Raw genomic sequence first — 6,190 nt, forward strand, 5'->3', positions numbered from 1 at the left:
TACCAAATAAATAAAGAAATAAAATATTTTAAAAATTAAAAAAAAATAAAATTTAAAAAGTAGAAGATAAATAATGAATTGAGGCATCTCACCTAGGCAATTATATGTCTGTGGATGCACATTTTGGCTTCAAGGGGACGTACTTATGGGAAGTAGAGCCATGAGGTGAGACTCTTTGGGACCAAGTTTGGCTACAAAGAAATACAAAGTTTGGGAGGTGTTGTTAGGTAAAGATATATTAAAGAGACATAGTTTTGTTGACTCCCTGCTTATTATTCAATGGAACAGATGTTTTAATACCACAACCATACTCAAGGGCTGTAAGACTTGGATCCTAGCTGTTAGAAGAGACAACAGCAGACAGCACTCAGCTTTCACATTTTTCCAGTGTTGCCGTGACTATAGAGACTATATCTCCTTGTCCAAGGTCATATTCCATACATTGACATCCCACATCTAATTTGTCATCATGTGTGAAGTCTGGCCAGGCACAATCTCCTCCTTGCACACAAAAACTCTGAAGAGCTAATCGAATATTCACGATCTCTTCAAAGGTAGCAGAGAACAAATGCGGCTGTGGCTCTTCCCAGGGAAGTCTGCATTCAGGGACCCGAGACACAAGACAGTGAAGATCCAGTCACTTGTGTCAAACGTGGGACGTTCTGCAAGTCCCTCTTGCAGGAAGTTCTGCGGAATGTTGGTGGGTCCGAGATCCACCGCCTCTTCCCTTTCCTGAATTCTGAACCCCTTCTTTCCTTTCACAAGCATTGATTTCAAAGGCAATGTCCTCTCGTAGCATCTGCATGCCAATTTTCTCTCCAAATCTACTTTCTGGGCCATGAACATGGATTGTAAGGCTTTACTAGACTTATTAACCAAAAAATGGAAGAAATGAAGACCTGTCAAATGACTGATAAAGCTTGCTTCTTTGAGTATGAAAAACTGAAGGTAAATGCAAGTTGACACCAGAGGTGAAGTGGAAGATATTTTATTACAGGCTTTTGCTATTTTCTTCTTAGAAACATAGAGGTATTAATTGAAAATTTTCTGTGCTTCAACCCTCATAAATAGAAGTAGAAAAGACTTTAAGAAAAACAAAACAAAAACAAAATATGAAATACAAAAAGTAAAATAAAAAATAAAAATCTTAAATATATTTATGCAGTGTCCCTGCTAGTGCTGTAAATCTAACAGTGCTTTCAAGAATGCTAATTTCAATGACATTCTTGTTGTATATGAGATAATTGTTTTATGGATGATTCAAAATAATATATTTTGATTTAAATCTTAAAAAAGCGAAGTGGAAAAGACAAAATTATTGGAAGGGAGGCCCAGAAAGGGAATTTTATTCCTGTTTTGACTCTTCCTGTATTTCCTTACAGACTAGTTAATCCTAATAATCTTGTTAAGTGTGCCCACAGCATGCAATCTGTTCCCCACACAAATCTAAGAAGGCAGGCCCCAGCCAGATAGCTCAGCAGACTAAAGCTCCTGCTTGGGCAAACACAGGGACTGGGGTTCGACCCCCTGTGTGCCATGCTGGCGCCGCCCCTGGGCCCTGCTGAGACAGTGAATGGGACTGGGTGAGGCGGCCCATCCCTGTAATCCCGGCACTTGAGAAGCTGAAAACAGGAGGATCACTATGAGTGGGATTTGTGCAGTGAGACTCTGTATACCGTCTACTAAATACATCTTAAAAAAATAGGAAAAAGAAATGCAAGAAGGCAGGAAATTTGTGTCTTTAAAGGTTTGATTGATTCTTAACAACCATGCTATACCTGACATGGGAAATGGTGGTTAGTGACCAGAGAATGGAAAGATACATTAGGAAGACTAATGCACGCATGCTATCATTGAAATGTATCATGTATTTAGATGAATACCTTTTCTAAAAATAGAAACCATTATGTTCTCCTTGTAAACTCAATCTTTCATCCTCTGTGTTTCATGAAGAATATTTCACCCACCAGAAGATATTCTTCATTCACTGAGCCTTTTAGTCGTACTTTGTTCACCACTTTTGACCTCGACTTTGAACGTGTAGAGAGCACATTTCAAATGAACGAATGATCTACTGTACATTTGAAAGCAGCTTGTTTTCCTACCATGTATCTCAATACTCCTCATGTCAAAAAGATGTTCTATGAATCATTCAACACTCAAAATCACTTTGCAATAAAGTTGTGTTGATTGGAATTGATTTCCAGAGCTTTGCAATCTTGGAGAGTGTCTTGAAGAACTCTCTTGTCTTCTTCTCATCATTCCACCTGTGACTGAACTAAATATTTGAGGGGAGGATTTCATTAAGGAAAGTCACATGGGTCTGGAAATTTCATTTCAAGCTATCACTAATTAATTGTCTTAATCCTACTGAACTTCTCAGCTGTGTGTTACAGCTCTTTCATATGAAATCCATGAGGCTGCTATTTAAATGCCATGCTTCTTTATTATTATTTATATCTAATTTATTGTCTGCATGAATCTCTGTAGCCTTGGGATATGAATATCTCTATGCTTAATTAGAAACCCTTTCTGATTATTACCACTTCCACTTAAAAGAAAAGAGTGCAAATGTAGGAAACACACACAAACAGAGGTTCCCTGGAATGATCCTACCTGCCAGCCTGTGAGCAAAGTCCTAAGAGCAGGGAAAGACACATGACAGGAGCCATATAATTAGAACATCAAAGTTTTTAATTTATTAATTTATTTTAAAATGTACAATAAGCTCTCATGGGAAAATACTTCACTGTCAAGTATGACACTTGATATGCACACATATTTTTCTGTAGGCCATACTGAAATCTCCACAGCAACAAAAGCATAATCCTGAAAGCCCTGAGACCCATCTCATTTAGTAAACTCTGGCACTAAGAGAAATGCCTACGCCTACGTTTAAGCACTGAAAAGAGACTAGTAATCTTAAACTTGAAAAGGACAGACTTCTTTAATATATATATGAAAAAGTCATTGTGTAGGTCATAGAAGAAGGTAAAGAAATAAGATGGTAGAAAATGTCAAATTTGAAGTTTCATAAAAAATAACTATATTAATCACATTATCATTATTAACATCATTATTTTGTCATTAACTCCATTATTATTTTTTATTTGTTTCATCCTTTTTTTTTTTTTTCAGAACTGAGGATTGAACTCAGGCTCTTGCGCTTGCCAGGCAAGCACACATTCTTCTGAGCTATCTCCCCAGCCCTAATTCCCCTTGTTAATAAGGAAAAGTATAAAAGTATTTTAAACATGAGATGCAAGAAAATGTGGGTGTATTCTGAACTTATTAACTAAATTGAATGCTTAAGTTAATGCTGACAAACCCTTTAGTCCTATTAAGGTCTAAATATTACTCCCTATTTACCAGTCCTTTAACTCTTTTATATAAGAAATATGATAAGCATGAGTCAAGCAGCTTTAACATGCTAAATGTGAGAGGCACACAGGTCTGATCCTAGGCTTGACAATTTTTTCTGGACATCATAAATTCATGTTTGATTTTTTGAAACAACTACTTAATGTATTGCCAAATTTAGACCCACTGTGACCCTCCACACCTTTCTCCTTTGGGAGAAATTGAATAAAGGAGAATATATGTTCTAACTTGCAGTTTCACATTCATTCATAGTAAATCTCCATATTTTTTTTCAGGATTGATAACAACCAAGTGCCAATACAATTTTTTAAAAACACAGAAAAAAAAGAACATCTATTTTAAGTGTTTTCCATCATGAGGCCATTTGAAGTGTGAGATTCTTTTTTCTGAGAGATCAACACTTTAGAAATCCTTCTGATGACAAACTGTGCCTACTTCCAGATCATGTGGCAGTAAAACACTATTACATAGCTCATCACACTCAGAATGAAGTGTAGGCTGTGAAAAAATATGATTTATGTGTATATAAAACATTTGTTTTGGGAGCCAAACTGACTTATCTCTTAATTTGTTGCAACAAAAATGATTTCTGTTTAATTCTCAGTAATTATCAGCTCTCGATTCCATCTAATAATGCACTTTTACACAAACAATTTGCCACATCTTGTTTCTGCAAAAATCCTCATCAGTGTCCTTAATTACCTACTGACACCACCATGTTGTGGTTGTGGACTTTCACACATTGCCATGTACAGCATGGCTCATAAAACCTAATGAGAATAAGTTCATTAAATTAATCCCAATAATTAACAAACTTGCTGCCTGCTTCTCAGATGTCTAATTTGTGATGCAAACTTGGCAAATGTTTTCCACTGCAGAAGCAGAATTAAATCCAAAAAGCCTTTGGAGAAATGAAAACTTACTTTTAGCAGAAATTCTTTATCAACTATATAATTTCTTGATTATGTAACTTAACAAAGGAACTCAACAGCTTTAAAAATAAATACACAATTATATAAAATGTTGATAAAATGAGACAGACAGACAGACAGACAGACAGAGCAAGGGGGGGGGAAAGAGAACTTGATGATAATTATGCTTTCATAAAATGTAGAAAAGAGAGATGATACATTACCTTTTTCTTTTTGTCTAAACAAGTCCATTTTGATATAGAAAAACTTAACTCTATCCTCTCTCAATGAACACCTTCTCTATGATAATTGCTCAAACATTTCTCTTAACTGCTTCATTTAACATAAAGCATTTGTTATATTACCAAAGGCTACAGGCATTTACTGGCCTGTTCATCCTTACATGAGGGTAAAATTTACCCCCCCCCACAAACACCAAATGATTTTAAATATTCTGATATGTTAATCCCAGATCTTATTCAAATCTAGTATAAAAGTAAAAAAGTCAAATGAAATGTATTCTTGTCTCTTGGAACGTGTTTTAAACCCTTATGATAAAGAGCAGATTCCAGCACATAGTAAGTGCTCAGATAAGTTGATTGAATCAATTGTAAATTTTTTTTCTTTTTTTACTTTATTTATTTAGAATAAATTAGGGAATTAAGTACCATAAACTTGATTCACTAATTCTTTTTAAAGATGACTTTATGCTATAACTGTGTTCATTTTTTTTCAACATATGTATTTGGTACAGGATCTCACTATGAAGCTCAGATTTATAGTGATCCTGTTTTCAGACTCCCAAGTACTGGGATTAAAGGTATGCTCCACCACTCCTAGACTCTGTCACTGGCTCAGCATGCCCTGGGGATGGAACTAGGGTTGGAACCCTGGTTCCTGTGCTTGCCAAAGCAGAAGCTTAATCCACTGAGCTATCTTGCCAGCCTCTCTGTGTTCATATTTTTAATAGTATCTTTTTTTTTTCTTGCGTATTTGGTAAGAGTTTACAGGGTCTCACTATGTAGATTGGACTCATAGTGATTCTCCTGTTTTCAGCCTCCCAAAACTGGGATCACAGGTGCACACCACCACGCCCAATCTCAGTTGCAGTCTCAGCATGCCCCACAGGTAGGGCCAACATGGCAGGCCAGGGATCGAACCCCAGCCACTGCACTCTACCTAAGCAGGCACATTAGTCTGCTGAGCTATCTGGCTGGCACATTGTGTCCAATTTTTAATATTTTTTTCATAAATTCTATGCAAACCTTTTATGTTTTAACTTTTGTTCAGCAATATATTACCTAAATATTTACTAAAGGGAAAAACAATTATATACACAGTTCTCTTTTTATTTCCCCATAAGAACTCTCATCTAACTCACTACTCTATGGATTCTAAGCAAATTTACTTATAATTTTCTATAAATCCTCTTTCTTTTCATTTGATTTGCTATGGTTATGTTACTTTTTCTTTTCCTTATTTTTTAATGCAGCAGGATTCTGCATTAGATTTGGTTATGTCAGAAAATTCTTAGTGGAGTTATTTTTCCCATAATTTTATTGATAAACAAATAGAAATGAGACAGTTTCAAATCAAATTGGTAGGACAGTTTCAATAATTAACACATTGCATACATTATTCCTAGGGTTTAATTACTGTACAAGATGCAGACATGATATACTATTTACAAAGAGCATTAGAACAAATCACTCTATTCATTAAGAGAATATATATCTATCCTAACCACTTTGAATACACAGATACAAAATGGACATAGATCTGTATAACCTTTTTTTGTTAAGTTCCATTATTTCAATATTATAGGTGTGTATGAACTTAGTAAAATATTCTAAAAGAGTCCAGTAGTCCATAATAGTACTGGGTCTTCTGCTTGACTG

This window comes from Octodon degus, unplaced genomic scaffold (genome assembly GCF_000260255.1).
Source record: "Octodon degus isolate 3935 unplaced genomic scaffold, OctDeg1.0 scaffold00011, whole genome shotgun sequence".
In the NCBI taxonomy this organism is placed as follows: Eukaryota; Metazoa; Chordata; class Mammalia; order Rodentia; family Octodontidae; genus Octodon; species Octodon degus.